The sequence below is a fragment of the Triturus cristatus genome, chromosome 5_2 (genome assembly GCF_964204655.1).
Source record: "Triturus cristatus chromosome 5_2, aTriCri1.1, whole genome shotgun sequence".
NCBI classification, from domain to species: Eukaryota; Metazoa; Chordata; class Amphibia; order Caudata; family Salamandridae; genus Triturus; species Triturus cristatus.
Window position 1 is genome coordinate 577,204,744 of NC_140588.1, and position 14,100 is coordinate 577,218,843.

General features: G+C 53.7%; 16 non-coding genes across 16 annotated transcripts; 6 read left to right on the top strand and 10 right to left on the bottom strand.

Annotated features, from left to right (window-relative positions):
• Positions 1-1,104: 1,104 nt before the first annotated feature.
• On the bottom strand, positions 1,105-1,176 carry TRNAE-CUC (transfer RNA glutamic acid (anticodon CUC)). Its single transcript has one exon. It is a non-coding gene; the product is annotated as a tRNA-Glu (tRNA).
• A 630-nt stretch (positions 1,177-1,806) lies between these two features.
• On the bottom strand, positions 1,807-1,878 carry TRNAE-UUC (transfer RNA glutamic acid (anticodon UUC)). Its single transcript has one exon. It is a non-coding gene; the product is annotated as a tRNA-Glu (tRNA).
• Positions 1,879-2,121: 243 nt separating this feature from the next.
• TRNAL-UAA (transfer RNA leucine (anticodon UAA)) lies at positions 2,122-2,204 on the top strand. Its single transcript has one exon. It is a non-coding gene; the product is annotated as a tRNA-Leu (tRNA).
• A 1,132-nt stretch (positions 2,205-3,336) lies between these two features.
• Positions 3,337-3,408, bottom strand: TRNAE-CUC (transfer RNA glutamic acid (anticodon CUC)). The gene has a single exon. It is a non-coding gene; the product is annotated as a tRNA-Glu (tRNA).
• A 630-nt stretch (positions 3,409-4,038) lies between these two features.
• On the bottom strand, positions 4,039-4,110 carry TRNAE-UUC (transfer RNA glutamic acid (anticodon UUC)). Its single transcript has one exon. It is a non-coding gene; the product is annotated as a tRNA-Glu (tRNA).
• A 243-nt stretch (positions 4,111-4,353) lies between these two features.
• TRNAL-UAA (transfer RNA leucine (anticodon UAA)) lies at positions 4,354-4,436 on the top strand. The gene has a single exon. It is a non-coding gene; the product is annotated as a tRNA-Leu (tRNA).
• Positions 4,437-6,585: 2,149 nt separating this feature from the next.
• Positions 6,586-6,668, top strand: TRNAL-UAA (transfer RNA leucine (anticodon UAA)). Its single transcript has one exon. It is a non-coding gene; the product is annotated as a tRNA-Leu (tRNA).
• A 1,126-nt stretch (positions 6,669-7,794) lies between these two features.
• Positions 7,795-7,866, bottom strand: TRNAE-CUC (transfer RNA glutamic acid (anticodon CUC)). Its single transcript has one exon. It is a non-coding gene; the product is annotated as a tRNA-Glu (tRNA).
• A 630-nt stretch (positions 7,867-8,496) lies between these two features.
• TRNAE-UUC (transfer RNA glutamic acid (anticodon UUC)) lies at positions 8,497-8,568 on the bottom strand. The gene has a single exon. It is a non-coding gene; the product is annotated as a tRNA-Glu (tRNA).
• Positions 8,569-8,811: 243 nt separating this feature from the next.
• TRNAL-UAA (transfer RNA leucine (anticodon UAA)) lies at positions 8,812-8,894 on the top strand. The gene has a single exon. It is a non-coding gene; the product is annotated as a tRNA-Leu (tRNA).
• Positions 8,895-10,020: 1,126 nt separating this feature from the next.
• TRNAE-CUC (transfer RNA glutamic acid (anticodon CUC)) lies at positions 10,021-10,092 on the bottom strand. Its single transcript has one exon. It is a non-coding gene; the product is annotated as a tRNA-Glu (tRNA).
• Positions 10,093-10,722: 630 nt separating this feature from the next.
• Positions 10,723-10,794, bottom strand: TRNAE-UUC (transfer RNA glutamic acid (anticodon UUC)). The gene has a single exon. It is a non-coding gene; the product is annotated as a tRNA-Glu (tRNA).
• A 243-nt stretch (positions 10,795-11,037) lies between these two features.
• TRNAL-UAA (transfer RNA leucine (anticodon UAA)) lies at positions 11,038-11,120 on the top strand. Its single transcript has one exon. It is a non-coding gene; the product is annotated as a tRNA-Leu (tRNA).
• Positions 11,121-12,246: 1,126 nt separating this feature from the next.
• On the bottom strand, positions 12,247-12,318 carry TRNAE-CUC (transfer RNA glutamic acid (anticodon CUC)). The gene has a single exon. It is a non-coding gene; the product is annotated as a tRNA-Glu (tRNA).
• A 630-nt stretch (positions 12,319-12,948) lies between these two features.
• On the bottom strand, positions 12,949-13,020 carry TRNAE-UUC (transfer RNA glutamic acid (anticodon UUC)). The gene has a single exon. It is a non-coding gene; the product is annotated as a tRNA-Glu (tRNA).
• Positions 13,021-13,263: 243 nt separating this feature from the next.
• Positions 13,264-13,346, top strand: TRNAL-UAA (transfer RNA leucine (anticodon UAA)). The gene has a single exon. It is a non-coding gene; the product is annotated as a tRNA-Leu (tRNA).
• The last annotated feature ends 754 nt before the right edge of the window (positions 13,347-14,100 follow it).

Sequence of the window (14,100 nt, forward strand, 5' to 3'; positions counted from 1 at the left end):
GAACTTGCAGATGCTTTTGTAAAGCATTTTCCTCTGCCCTCCTCACCCTCCCAGTGCCCTTCCTTAACAGTCCCAATTCACGTCTCAGCTGTGGGGTCTGCTGCTACTCTGCACTTAGCATGGATGTTTGCCAAAGCAATGCAGTGCCACCTACGCAGAGCCCCTGCTTAGAGAAATACACCTCCTATGTCTTTTCCCACTGAAGGTAGCAGGAGGAAGTACTTGCTTCCTGGGGAACATGGGCCTGCCACTGGAATTTGTTAACCCGCCTCTTGCGGATTTCTCCCCTTTCTTTGATTTACACCTGCAGGCTCTCCCTTGCCATCGGAGCAGGATCTGCTGATGCAGGCCCGGCTGGATCAAATGTGCAAAGGCTTGTCCCCAGGCCTCGGGAAAAAATTGAGCAGAGATTCCCGCCTCCGCCTCCGCCTCCTCTTGCCTTCCGAACGGGCTTCCAAACGGGCAATGCCCTGACGGGTCCCCCACGCCCCATCCTGCCCATGCCCACACCCCTGTATATGAGGGTGACCCATGTCCCTCACCCTCCATGCTCGAACGGAAGACACGTGTGTCCTGAGGGGAGCGCCAGACAGGCATTTCTCCGGCCAGGCAGACCCCTGCAGCACCCGTTAGGCTCCAAAGCCTGTACATTCCCAAGATGCCACTGGTCACTATGCAAATCAGACAGCCCTGGCCACACCCTCTCCGCCGCTGGGCTCTGCTGCTTTCGGTACGTGCAGCTCAGCTTTTTCTTACCCTGAACCAGACTTCCGTTTCAGCAAAAAGGTGGGTTGCAGTGGGTCCGGGATGCCATTTGGAGACAAAGCCTGCGGCCCTGTCAAAGATGACTTCCTGCCGCACACCATGTGGTCAGAAGCCTACGAAAAGAAGCGCACCTCGGAATACAGAATCTCACTTCCTCAAGAGCCTTGCACAAGAGATTTTCCTCCCGCCGAGGAAAGCAACTCAAAGGGAACCTTGCGAAAATCAAATTAGGAGCCAGATTGCGGGATGCTAGGCAAACTGTTTGTCAGAAAAGCAAATTCATTTTGAGAAGCCCTGACCTGCGGGAAGGAAAAGCATTCAAGGGCAGAAGAAGGACTGTTCCCTGACCGGGAATCGAACCCGGGCCGCGGCGGTGAGAGCGCCGAATCCTAACCACTAGACCACCAGGGAACCCACAGCCATACAGCAAAAGTTCCTACACTGCTCTCCTAGTGACAAAGCTCATGGGGGCTGAAAGCATATTTTATTCTACAGCGAATATGAATCAGAACTTGAAAAAACACTCATGATTCCACCAGACTGTTTGTCACTTCCAAGCACAGGCCATCCCCTCCCCCGTGCTACTGAACCGACGAATTCCTGTACAATCGGGATCCCCGGGAAATCACAAGAGGGACACCTAGTGGCCGCTGATAGCTCAAAGACAGCTGGTACACCTTCTCACACCTACCTCGTTATTCAGCTTGCTGGAAGAATACATTGCGAATGACCGATTCAAGAGTGCAAGGGAGAAGAGTGCTCCAAAGTAGATGTATACATCGCAGCCGGGTTTTCCAGCAATTTACCTTTCTGATGAGCTGGTACTGCACTTTACGCCCACATAGAGCACCTGACTGGGTGGGGGACTGCGTGCGCATGAAGGTGGCTGAGGGCAATGGGAGCAAAGCAACCTGGGACACAGGGGACCCAGCCCCTTTCCTCTGCTTTCGTCTATAGGTCGGGGTGCCTTTTTAAGGACCTTCGATTAAAAAAAGCTGAGCTGCGTGGACAAATTACACACGTCTACGTCTTAGAGGGATCTTCCCTGACCGGGAATCGAACCCGGGCCGCGGCGGTGAAAGCGCCGAATCCTAGCCACTAGACCACCAGGGAGGAGATGCTCTTGTGAGCCTGCCTTGCTCACTTCCTTATTGTGACTAAGCTAACTCCACTGTATAGATTGCCCATAAAGTACGAGTGGGGAAAAGTTAGGTGTCACACAGTGTGTTTGTCATAAGCAATTACCTTTATCCTCCTGCAAAAGCCTTTTTACTCTGCAATCACCTCTTGCTGGACAGCCTGCGCTGGAGCAGCCAGCATGAAAAGGGAGCTGAGTAAGGCAGGGCCTAGGGTCTCACCAGGGTGGCCGAGTGGTTAAGGCGTTGGACTTAAGATCCAATGGACAGTTGTCCGCATGGGTTCGAGCCCCATCCCTGGTATGGGTTTTCAGCGGGTGTGTAGGAACTTGCAGATGCTTTTGTAAAGCATTTTCCTCTGCCCTCCTCACCCTCCCAGTGCCCTTCCTTAACAGTCCCAATTCACGTCTCAGCTGTGGGGTCTGCTGCTACTCTGCACTTAGCATGGATGTTTGCCAAAGCAATGCAGTGCCACCTACGCAGAGCCCCTGCTTAGAGAAATACACCTCCTATGTCTTTTCCCACTGAAGGGAGCAGGAGGAAGTACTTGCTTCCTGGGGAACATGGGCCTGCCACTGGAATTTGTTAACCCGCCTCTTGCGGATTTCTCCCCTTTCTTTGATTTACACCTGCAGGCTCTCCCTTGCCATCGGAGCAGGATCTGCTGATGCAGGCCCGGCTGGATCAAATGTGCAAAGGCTTGTCCCCAGGCCTCGGGAAAAAATTGAGCAGAGATTCCCGCCTCCGCCTCCGCCTCCGCCTCCTCTTGCCTTCCGAACGGGCTTCCAAACGGGCAATGCCCTGACGGGTCCCCCACGCCCCATCCTGCCCATGCCCACACCCCTGTATATGAGGGTGACCCATGTCCCTCACCCTCCATGCTCGAACGGAAGACACGTGTGTCCTGAGGGGAGCGCCAGACAGGCATTTCTCCGGCCAGGCAGACCCCTGCAGCACCCGTTAGGCTCCAAAGCCTGTACATTCCCAAGATGCCACTGGTCACTATGCAAATCAGACAGCCCTGGCCACACCCTCTCCGCCGCTGGGATCTGCTGCTTTCGGTACGTGCAGCTCAGCTTTTTCTTACCCTGAACCAGACTTCCGTTTCAGCAAAAAGGTGGGTTGCAGTGGGTCCGGGATGCCATTTGGAGACAAAGCCTGCGGCCCTGTCAAAGATGACTTCCTGCCGCACACCATGTGGTCAGAAGCCTACGAAAAGAAGCGCACCTCGGAATACAGAATCTCACTTCCTCAAGAGCCTTGCACAAGAGATTTTCCTCCCGCCGAGGAAAGCAACTCAAAGGGAACCTTGCGAAAATCAAATTAGGAGCCAGATTGCGGGATGCTAGGCAAACTGTTTGTCAGAAAAGCAAATTCATTTTGAGAAGCCCTGACCTGCGGGAAGGAAAAGCATTCAAGGGCAGAAGAAGGACTGTTCCCTGACCGGGAATCGAACCCGGGCCGCGGCGGTGAGAGCGCCGAATCCTAACCACTAGACCACCAGGGAACCCACAGCCATACAGCAAAAGTTCCTACACTGCTCTCCTAGTGACAAAGCTCATGGGGGCTGAAAGCATATTTTATTCTACAGCGAATATGAATCAGAACTTGAAAAAACACTCATGATTCCACCAGACTGTTTGTCACTTCCAAGCACAGGCCATCCCCTCCCCCGTGCTACTGAACCGACGAATTCCTGTACAATCGGGATCCCCGGGAAATCACAAGAGGGACACCTAGTGGCCGCTGATAGCTCAAAGACAGCTGGTACACCTTCTCACACCTACCTCGTTATTCAGCTTGCTGGAAGAATACATTGCGAATGACCGATTCAAGAGTGCAAGGGAGAAGAGTGCTCCAAAGTAGATGTATACATCGCAGCCGGGTTTTCCAGCAATTTACCTTTCTGATGAGCTGGTACTGCACTTTACGCCCACATAGAGCACCTGACTGGGTGGGGGACTGCGTGCGCATGAAGGTGGCTGAGGGCAATGGGAGCAAAGCAACCTGGGACACAGGGGACCCAGCCCCTTTCCTCTGCTTTCGTCTATAGGTCGGGGTGCCTTTTTAAGGACCTTCGATTAAAAAAAGCTGAGCTGCGTGGACAAATTACACACGTCTACGTCTTAGAGGGATCTTCCCTGACCGGGAATCGAACCCGGGCCGCGGCGGTGAAAGCGCCGAATCCTAGCCACTAGACCACCAGGGAGGAGATGCTCTTGTGAGCCTGCCTTGCTCACTTCCTTATTGTGACTAAGCTAACTCCACTGTATAGATTGCCCATAAAGTACGAGTGGGGAAAAGTTAGGTGTCACACAGTGTGTTTGTCATAAGCAATTACCTTTATCCTCCTGCAAAAGCCTTTTTACTCTGCAATCACCTCTTGCTGGACAGCCTGCGCTGGAGCAGCCAGCATGAAAAGGGAGCTGAGTAAGGCAGGGCCTAGGGTCTCACCAGGGTGGCCGAGTGGTTAAGGCGTTGGACTTAAGATCCAATGGACAGTTGTCCGCATGGGTTCGAGCCCCATCCCTGGTATGGGTTTTCAGCGGGTGTGTAGGAACTTGCAGATGCTTTTTTAAAGCATTTTCCTCTGCCCTCCTCACCCTCCCAGTGCCCTTCCTTAACAGTCCCAATTCACGTCTCAGCTGTGGGGTCTGCTGCTACTCTGCACTTAGCATGGATGCTTCCCAAAGCAATGCAGTGCCACCTACGCAGAGCCCCTGCTTAGAGAAATACACCTCCTATGTCTTTTCCCACTGAAGGGAGCAGGAGGAAGTACTTGCTTCCTGGGGAACATGGGCCTGCCACTGGAATTTGTTAACCCGCCTCTTGCGGATTTCTCCCCTTTCTTTGATTTACACCTGCAGGCTCTCCCTTGCCATCGGAGCAGGATCTGCTGATGCAGGCCCGGCTGGATCAAATGTGCAAAGGCTTGTCCCCAGGCCTCGGGAAAAAATTTAGCAGAGATTCCCGCCTCCGCCTCCGCCTCCGCCTCCTCTTGCCTTCCGAACGGGCTTCCAAACGGGCAATGCCCTGACGGGTCCCCCACGCCCCATCCTGCCCATGCCCACACCCCTGTATATGAGGGTGACCCATGTCCCTCACCCTCCATGCTCGAACGGAAGACACGTGTGTCCTGAGGGGAGCGCCAGACAGGCATTTCTCCGGCCAGGCAGACCCCTGCAGCACCCGTTAGGCTCCAAAGCCTGTACATTCCCAAGATGCCACTGGTCACTATGCAAATCAGACAGCCCTGGCCACACCCTCTCCGCCGCTGGGATCTGCTGCTTTCGGTACGTGCAGCTCAGCTTTTTCTTACCCTGAACCAGACTTCCGTTTCAGCAAAAAGGTGGGTTGCAGTGGGTCCGGGATGCCATTTGGAGACAAAGCCTGCGGCCCTGTCAAAGATGACTTCCTGCCGCACACCATGTGGTCAGAAGCCTACGAAAAGAAGCGCACCTCGGAATACAGAATCTCACTTCCTCAAGAGCCTTGCACAAGAGATTTTCCTCCCGCCGAGGAAAGCAACTCAAAGGGAACCTTGCGAAAATCAAATTAGGAGCCAGATTGCGGGATGCTAGGCAAACTGTTTGTCAGAAAAGCAAATTCATTTTGAGAAGCCCTGACCTGCGGGAAGGAAAAGCATTCAAGGGCAGAAGAAGGACTGTTCCCTGACCGGGAATCGAACCCGGGCCGCGGCGGTGAGAGCGCAGAATCCTAACCACTAGACCACCAGGGAACCCAGAGCCATACAGCAAAAGTTCCTACACTGCTCTCCTAGTGACAAAGCTCATGGGGGCTGAAAGCATATTTTATTCTACAGCGAATATGAATCAGAACTTGAAAAAACACTCATGATTCCACCAGACTGTTTGTCACTTCCAAGCACAGGCCATCCCCTCCCCCGTGCTACTGAACCGACGAATTCCTGTACAATCGGGATCCCCGGGAAATCACAAGAGGGACACCTAGTGGCCGCTGATAGCTCAAAGACAGCTGGTACACCTTCTCACACCTACCTCGTTATTCAGCTTGCTGGAAGAATACATTGCGAATGACCGATTCAAGAGTGCAAGGGAGAAGAGTGCTCCAAAGTAGATGTATACATCGCAGCCGGGTTTTCCAGCAATTTACCTTTCTGATGAGCTGGTACTGCACTTTACGCCCACATAGAGCACCTGACTGGGTGGGGGACTGCGTGCGCATGAAGGTGGCTGAGGGCAATGGGAGCAAAGCAACCTGGGACACAGGGGACCCAGCCCCTTTCCTCTGCTTTCGTCTATAGGTCGGGGTGCCTTTTTAAGGACCTTCGATTAAAAAAAGCTGAGCTGCGTGGACAAATTACGCACGTCTACGTCTTAGAGGGATCTTACCTGACCGGGAATCGAACCCGGGCCGCGGCGGTGAAAGCGCCGAATCCTAGCCACTAGACCACCAGGGAGGAGATGCTCTTGTGAGCCTGCCTTGCTCACTTCCTTATTGTGACTAAGCTAACTCCACTGTATAGATTGCCCATAAAGTACGAGTGGGGAAAAGTTAGGTGTCACACAGTGTGTTTGTCATAAGCAATTACCTTTATCCTCCTGCAAAAGCCTTTTTACTCTGCAATCACCTCTTGCTGGACAGCCTGCGCTGGAGCAGCCAGCATGAAAAGGGAGCTGAGTAAGGCAGGGCCTAGGGTCTCACCAGGGTGGCCGAGTGGTTAAGGCGTTGGACTTAAGATCCAATGGACAGTTGTCCGCATGGGTTCGAGCCCCATCCCTGGTATGGGTTTTCAGCGGGTGTGTAGGAACTTGCAGATGCTTTTTTAAAGCATTTTCCTCTGCCCTCCTCACCCTCCCAGTGCCCTTCCTTAACAGTCCCAATTCACGTCTCAGCTGTGGGGTCTGCTGCTACTCTGCACTTAGCATGGATGCTTCCCAAAGCAATGCAGTGCCACCTACGCAGAGCCCCTGCTTAGAGAAATACACCTCCTATGTCTTTTCCCACTGAAGGGAGCAGGAGGAAGTACTTGCTTCCTGGGGAACATGGGCCTGCCACTGGAATTTGTTAACCCGCCTCTTGCGGATTTCTCCCCTTTCTTTGATTTACACCTGCAGGCTCTCCCTTGCCATCGGAGCAGGATCTGCTGATGCAGGCCCGGCTGGATCAAATGTGCAAAGGCTTGTCCCCAGGCCTCGGGAAAAAATTGAGCAGAGATTCCCGCCTCCGCCTCCGCCTCCTCTTGCCTTCCGAACGGGCTTCCAAACGGGCAATGCCCTGACGGGTCCCCCACGCCCCATCCTGCCTATGCCCACACCCCTGTATATGAGGGTGACCCATGTCCCTCACCCTCCATGCTCGAACGGAAGACACGTGTGTCCTGAGGGGAGCGCCAGACAGGCATTTCTCCGGCCAGGCAGACCCCTGCAGCACCCGTTAGGCTCCAAAGCCTGTACATTCCCAAGATGCCACTGGTCACTATGCAAATCAGACAGCCCTGGCCACACCCTCTCCGCCGCTGGGCTCTGCTGCTTTCGGTACGTGCAGCTCAGCTTTTTCTTACCCTGAACCAGACTTCCGTTTCAGCAAAAAGGTGGGTTGCAGTGGGTCCGGGATGCCATTTGGAGACAAAGCCTGCGTCCCTGTCAAAGATGACTTCCTGCCGCACACCATGTGGTCAGAAGCCTACGAAAAGAAGCGCACCTCGGAATACAGAATCTCACTTCCTCAAGAGCCTTGCACAAGAGATTTTCCTCCCGCCGAGGAAAGCAACTCAAAGGGAACCTTGCGAAAATCAAATTAGGAGCCAGATTGCGGGATGCTAGGCAAACTGTTTGTCAGAAAAGCAAATTCATTTTGAGAAGCCCTGACCTGCGGGAAGGAAAAGCATTCAAGGGCAGAAGAAGGACTGTTCCCTGACCGGGAATCGAACCCGGGCCGCGGCGGTGAGAGCGCCGAATCCTAACCACTAGACCACCAGGGAACCCACAGCCAAACAGCAAAAGTTCCTACACTGCTCTCCTAGTGACAAAGCTCATGGGGGCTGAAAGCATATTTTATTCTACAGCGAATATGAATCAGAACTTGAAAAAACACTCATGATTCCACCAGACTGTTTGTCACTTCCAAGCACAGGCCATCCCCTCCCCCGTGCTACTGAACCGACGAATTCCTGTACAATCGGGATCCCCGGGAAATCACAAGAGGGACACCTAGTGGCCGCTGATAGCTCAAAGACAGCTGGTACACCTTCTCACACCTACCTCGTTATTCAGCTTGCTGGAAGAATACATTGCGAATGACCGATTCAAGAGTGCAAGGGAGAAGAGTGCTCCAAAGTAGATGTATACATCGCAGCCGGGTTTTCCAGCAATTTACCTTTCTGATGAGCTGGTACTGCACTTTACGCCCACATAGAGCACCTGACTGGGTGGGGGACTGCGTGCGCATGAAGGTGGCTGAGGGCAATGGGAGCAAAGCAACCTGGGACACAGGGGACCCAGCCCCTTTCCTCTGCTTTCGTCTATAGGTCGGGGTGCCTTTTTAAGGACCTTCGATTAAAAAAAGCTGAGCTGCGTGGACAAATTACGCACGTCTACGTCTTAGAGGGATCTTCCCTGACCGGGAATCGAACCCGGGCCGCGGCGGTGAAAGCGCCGAATCCTAGCCACTAGACCACCAGGGAGGAGATGCTCTTGTGAGCCTGCCTTGCTCACTTCCTTATTGTGACTAAGCTAACTCCACTGTATAGATTGCCCATAAAGTACGAGTGGGGAAAAGTTAGGTGTCACACAGTGTGTTTGTCATAAGCAATTACCTTTATCCTCCTGCAAAAGCCTTTTTACTCTGCAATCACCTCTTGCTGGACAGCCTGCGCTGGAGCAGCCAGCATGAAAAGGGAGCTGAGTAAGGCAGGACCTAGGGTCTCACCAGGGTGGCCGAGTGGTTAAGGCGTTGGACTTAAGATCCAATGGACAGTTGTCCGCATGGGTTCGAGCCCCATCCCTGGTATGGGTTTTCAGCGGGTGTGTAGGAACTTGCAGATGCTTTTTTAAAGCATTTTCCTCTGCCCTCCTCACCCTCCCAGTGCCCTTCCTTAACAGTCCCAATTCACGTCTCAGCTGTGGGGTCTGCTGCTACTCTGCACTTAGCATGGATGCTTCCCAAAGCAATGCAGTGCCACCTACGCAGAGCCCCTGCTTAGAGAAATACACCTCCTATGTCTTTTCCCACTGAAGGGAGCAGGAGGAAGTACTTGCTTCCTGGGGAACATGGGCCTGCCACTGGAATTTGTTAACCCGCCTCTTGCGGATTTCTCCCCTTTCTTTGATTTACACCTGCAGGCTCTCCCTTGCCATCGGAGCAGGATCTGCTGATGCAGGCCCGGCTGGATCAAATGTGCAAAGGCTTGTCCCCAGGCCTCGGGAAAAAATTGAGCAGAGATTCCCGCCTCCGCCTCCGCCTCCTCTTGCCTTCCGAACGGGCTTCCAAACGGGCAATGCCCTGACGGGTCCCCCACGCCCCATCCTGCCTATGCCCACACCCCTGTATATGAGGGTGACCCATGTCCCTCACCCTCCATGCTCGAACGGAAGACACGTGTGTCCTGAGGGGAGCGCCAGACAGGCATTTCTCCGGCCAGGCAGACCCCTGCAGCACCCGTTAGGCTCCAAAGCCTGTACATTCCCAAGATGCCACTGGTCACTATGCAAATCAGACAGCCCTGGCCACACCCTCTCCGCCGCTGGGCTCTGCTGCTTTCGGTACGTGCAGCTCAGCTTTTTCTTACCCTGAACCAGACTTCCGTTTCAGCAAAAAGGTGGGTTGCAGTGGGTCCGGGATGCCATTTGGAGACAAAGCCTGCGTCCCTGTCAAAGATGACTTCCTGCCGCACACCATGTGGTCAGAAGCCTACGAAAAGAAGCGCACCTCGGAATACAGAATCTCACTTCCTCAAGAGCCTTGCACAAGAGATTTTCCTCCCGCCGAGGAAAGCAACTCAAAGGGAACCTTGCGAAAATCAAATTAGGAGCCAGATTGCGGGATGCTAGGCAAACTGTTTGTCAGAAAAGCAAATTCATTTTGAGAAGCCCTGACCTGCGGGAAGGAAAAGCATTCAAGGGCAGAAGAAGGACTGTTCCCTGACCGGGAATCGAACCCGGGCCGCGGCGGTGAGAGCGCCGAATCCTAACCACTAGACCACCAGGGAACCCACAGCCAAACAGCAAAAGTTCCTACACTGCTCTCCTAGTGACAAAGCTCATGGGGGCTGAAAGCATATTTTATTCTACAGCGAATATGAATCAGAACTTGAAAAAACACTCATGATTCCACCAGACTGTTTGTCACTTCCAAGCACAGGCCATCCCCTCCCCCGTGCTACTGAACCGACGAATTCCTGTACAATCGGGATCCCCGGGAAATCACAAGAGGGACACCTAGTGGCCGCTGATAGCTCAAAGACAGCTGGTACACCTTCTCACACCTACCTCGTTATTCAGCTTGCTGGAAGAATACATTGCGAATGACCGATTCAAGAGTGCAAGGGAGAAGAGTGCTCCAAAGTAGATGTATACATCGCAGCCGGGTTTTCCAGCAATTTACCTTTCTGATGAGCTGGTACTGCACTTTACGCCCACATAGAGCACCTGACTGGGTGGGGGACTGCGTGCGCATGAAGGTGGCTGAGGGCAATGGGAGCAAAGCAACCTGGGACACAGGGGACCCAGCCCCTTTCCTCTGCTTTCGTCTATAGGTCGGGGTGCCTTTTTAAGGACCTTCGATTAAAAAAAGCTGAGCTGCGTGGACAAATTACGCACGTCTACGTCTTAGAGGGATCTTCCCTGACCGGGAATCGAACCCGGGCCGCGGCGGTGAAAGCGCCGAATCCTAGCCACTAGACCACCAGGGAGGAGATGCTCTTGTGAGCCTGCCTTGCTCACTTCCTTATTGTGACTAAGCTAACTCCACTGTATAGATTGCCCATAAAGTACGAGTGGGGAAAAGTTAGGTGTCACACAGTGTGTTTGTCATAAGCAATTACCTTTATCCTCCTGCAAAAGCCTTTTTACTCTGCAATCACCTCTTGCTGGACAGCCTGCGCTGGAGCAGCCAGCATGAAAAGGGAGCTGAGTAAGGCAGGACCTAGGGTCTCACCAGGGTGGCCGAGTGGTTAAGGCGTTGGACTTAAGATCCAATGGACAGTTGTCCGCATGGGTTCGAGCCCCATCCCTGGTATGGGTTTTCAGCGGGTGTGTAGGAACTTGCAGATGCTTTTTTAAAGCATTTTCCTCTGCCCTCCTCACCCTCCCAGTGCCCTTCCTTAACAGTCCCAATTCACGTCTCAGCTGTGGGGTCTGCTGCTACTCTGCACTTAGCATGGATGCTTCCCAAAGCAATGCAGTGCCACCTACGCAGAGCCCCTGCTTAGAGAAATACACCTCCTATGTCTTTTCCCACTGAAGGGAGCAGGAGGAAGTACTTGCTTCCTGGGGAACATGGGCCTGCCACTGGAATTTGTTAACCCGCCTCTTGCGGATTTCTCCCCTTTCTTTGATTTACACCTGCAGGCTCTCCCTTGCCATCGGAGCAGGATCTGCTGATGCAGGCCCGGCTGGATCAAATGTGCAAAGGCTTGTCCCCAGGCCTCGGGAAAAAATTGAGCAGAGATTCCCGCCTCCGCCTCCGCCTCCTCTTGCCTTCCGAACGGGCTTCCAAACGGGCAATGCCCTGACGGGTCCCCCACGCCCCATCCTGCCCATGCCCACACCCCTGTATATGAGGGTGACCCATGTCCCTCACCCTCCATGCTCGAACGGAAGACACGTGTGTCCTGAGGGGAGCGCCAGACAGGCATTTCTCCGGCCAGGCAGACCCCTGCAGCACCCGTTAGGCTCCAAAGCCTGTACATTCCCAAGATGCCACTGGTCACTATGCAAATCAGACAGCCCTGGCCACACCCTCTCCGCCGCTGGGCTCTGCTGCTTTCGGTACGTGCAGCTCAGCTTTTTCTTACCCTGAACCAGACTTCCGTTTCAGCAAAAAGGTGGGTTGCAGTGGGTCCGGGATGCCATTTGGAGACAAAGCCTGCGTCCCTGTCAAAGATGACTTCCTGCCGCACACCATGTGGTCAGAAGCCTACGAAAAGAAGCGCACCTCGGAATACAGAATCTCACTTCCTCAAGAGCCTTGCACAAGAGATTTTCCTCCCGCCGAGGAAAGCAACTCAAAGGGAACCTTGCGAAAATCAAATTAGGAGCCAGATTGCGGGATGCTAGGCAAACTGTTTGTCAGAAAAGCAAATTCATTTTGAGAAGCCCTGACCTGCGGGAAGGAAAAGCATTCAAGGGCAGAAGAAGGACTGTTCCCTGACCGGGAATCGAACCCGGGCCGCGGCGGTGAGAGCGCCGAATCCTAACCACTAGACCACCAGGGAACCCACAGCCAAACAGCAAAAGTTCCTACACTGCTCTCCTAGTGACAAAGCTCATGGGGGCTGAAAGCATATTTTATTCTACAGCGAATATGAATCAGAACTTGAAAAAACACTCATGATTCCACCAGACTGTTTGTCACTTCCAAGCACAGGCCATCCCCTCCCCCGTGCTACTGAACCGACGAATTCCTGTACAATCGGGATCCCCGGGAAATCACAAGAGGGACACCTAGTGGCCGCTGATAGCTCAAAGACAGCTGGTACACCTTCTCACACCTACCTCGTTATTCAGCTTGCTGGAAGAATACATTGCGAATGACCGATTCAAGAGTGCAAGGGAGAAGAGTGCTCCAAAGTAGATGTATACATCGCAGCCGGGTTTTCCAGCAATTTACCTTTCTGATGAGCTGGTACTGCACTTTACGCCCACATAGAGCACCTGACTGGGTGGGGGACTGCGTGCGCATGAAGGTGGCTGAGGGCAATGGGAGCAAAGCAACCTGGGACACAGGGGACCCAGCCCCTTTCCTCTGCTTTCGTCTATAGGTCGGGGTGCCTTTTTAAGGACCTTCGATTAAAAAAAGCTGAGCTGCGTGGACAAATTACGCACGTCTACGTCTTAGAGGGATCTTCCCTGACCGGGAATCGAACCCGGGCCGCGGCGGTGAAAGCGCCGAATCCTAGCCACTAGACCACCAGGGAGGAGATGCTCTTGTGAGCCTGCCTTGCTCACTTCCTTATTGTGACTAAGCTAACTCCACTGTATAGATTGCCCATAAAGTACGAGTGGGGAAAAGTTAGGTGTCACACAGTGTGTTTGTCATAAGCAATTACCTTTATCCTCCTGCAAAAGCCTTTTTACTCTGCAATCACCTCTTGCTGGACAGCCTGCGCTGGAGCAGCCAGCATGAAAAGGGAGCTGAGTAAGGCAGGGCCTAGGGTCTCACCAGGGTGGCCGAGTGGTTAAGGCGTTGGACTTAAGATCCAATGGACAGTTGTCCGCATGGGTTCGAGCCCCATCCCTGGTATGGGTTTTCAGCGGGTGTGTAGGAACTTGCAGATGCTTTTGTAAAGCATTTTCCTCTGCCCTCCTCACCCTCCCAGTGCCCTTCCTTAACAGTCCCAATTCACGTCTCAGCTGTGGGGTCTGCTGCTACTCTGCACTTAGCATGGATGTTTGCCAAAGCAATGCAGTGCCACCTACGCAGAGCCCCTGCTTAGAGAAATACACCTCCTATGTCTTTTCCCACTGAAGGGAGCAGGAGGAAGTACTTGCTTCCTGGGGAACATGGGCCTGCCACTGGAATTTGTTAACCCGCCTCTTGCGGATTTCTCCCCTTTCTTTGATTTACACCTGCAGGCTCTCCCTTGCCATCGGAGCAGGATCTGCTGATGCAGGCCCGGCTGGATCAAATGTGCAAAGGCTTGTCCCCAGGCCTCGGGAAAAAATTGAGCAGAGATTCCCGCCTCCGCCTCCGCCTCCGCCTCCTCTTGCCTTCCGAACGGGCTTCCAAACGGGCAATGCCCTGACGGGTCCCCCACGCCCCATCCTGCCCATGCCCACACCCCTGTATATGAGGGTGACCCATGTCCCTCACCCTCCATGCTCGAACGGAAGACACGTGTGTCCTGAGGGGAGCGCCAGACAGGCATTTCTCCGGCCAGGCAGACCCCTGCAGCACCCGTTAGGCTCCAAAGCCTGTACATTCCCAAGATGCCACTGGTCACTATGCAAATCAGACAGCCCTGGCCACACCCTCTCCGCCGCTGGGATCTGCTGCT